Source organism: Morus notabilis, unplaced genomic scaffold (assembly GCF_000414095.1).
Source record: "Morus notabilis unplaced genomic scaffold, ASM41409v2 Scaffold539, whole genome shotgun sequence".
Taxonomy (NCBI): Eukaryota; Viridiplantae; Streptophyta; class Magnoliopsida; order Rosales; family Moraceae; genus Morus; species Morus notabilis.
In genome coordinates this window covers 1-1,364 of record NW_010360293.1, presented here as the reverse complement: position 1 = coordinate 1,364, position 1,364 = coordinate 1, and positions in this window count along the sequence as shown.

Below are 1,364 nucleotides of genomic sequence, written 5' to 3'. Positions count from 1 at the left end.
TACATTTCAAACTTTACTAAAACATAAAAAAAGGATTTAGAGTTATACCCTTTGAAAAAATGCTTGTCTAGACTCCTCCTAGACCCTTTGATCTCCTTTTTCTTCTTCTATGGTTTGTAGTGGCTCAAGATTGGGAGAGTAGGAGAAAATATTTGAGAAAGAGTGGGGGAGTATGGTATGGCCGGATTTTGAGGGGGAGAGAAAAGCTAGGGAAAAAAATGAGGCTTATCCTATGGTGGTTCCTTTTATAGGCACTTGGAAATTATTTTTTTAACACCACATCAACTCTCTCAATCAACCAAATTTTGGTTCAATTTCCCCCAATCTTGGCCGGTTATGGAAGGAGAAAAGGAGAAGCCAAAATTGCCATTAATTCCCCTTCAACCACTACCATCCCATCACCTTAACTTGTAGCCTTCTAACATACTCAACATATAACCAAAATTTTTGGATATAACTTCCTAAGGATGGCCGGCCAAGTGAAAAGAAAAAGGAGAAAAAAACTAATCATTAGTCCTATTCACCTCTCTCATCACATCTCATCAAATCACACACACTAACCTACACCTTGTACTTTTGTCCATTCCCTTAACTTACTCATTAAAACTGTCCAAAATTATACTGACAGTTATTTTCTCTTGTATACGGGTTCTGGATGCTAGGTTGTACTGTACTGGGAGATTCTTAAGATTAAGATTCTCTAACTGTATCTATACTGGAAATTCTTCCGTTTTAAAGTACGGTGAGAATTTATCGATCGAATTTACTTGATCGGAAAAATGTGAACTTAATGTGAAATCTGCTACAGAATTTAGGAATGCAGATGTTAATTCCATAAATCCTTCAATCACAAAATGTACATAGTATAATGATTTTTCAGGAAAATCCTTGACTCAAATACATGAATTACATTATTAAAATTATGAGATTTTCTTAGTCACTACAGCTAGCCACCACCCAAATTCATACACTGAGTGATGATGATCAGGTGCGTTGCTTAGAGACGGAGAGACTTGTTCTTCTCACTTTCAAGCAAGGCCTTGTTGATCCTGGTAAAAGCCTCTCCTCCTGGACAAACAGCAGCAACCGAGACTGTTGCACTTGGACAGGGATCACGTGCGATAACCGAACCAACCATGTCGTTGTGCTTGCTCTTGGTGGTCCTTATAAGAGGATTGGCGGCGATATTGGAGCTTCGTTGGTCAAACTGCAATATTTGGAGGTCTTAGACTTCAGCGGGAATGATTTCACCAGGATCCCAAAGTTCATAGGTTCTTTCAAAAGGCTCACTTATCTCAGCCTTCGATGGAATCCTATGTGGCGACCCTCCTATGAGGCCGCCACTGTAACTTAAACTTTAACTT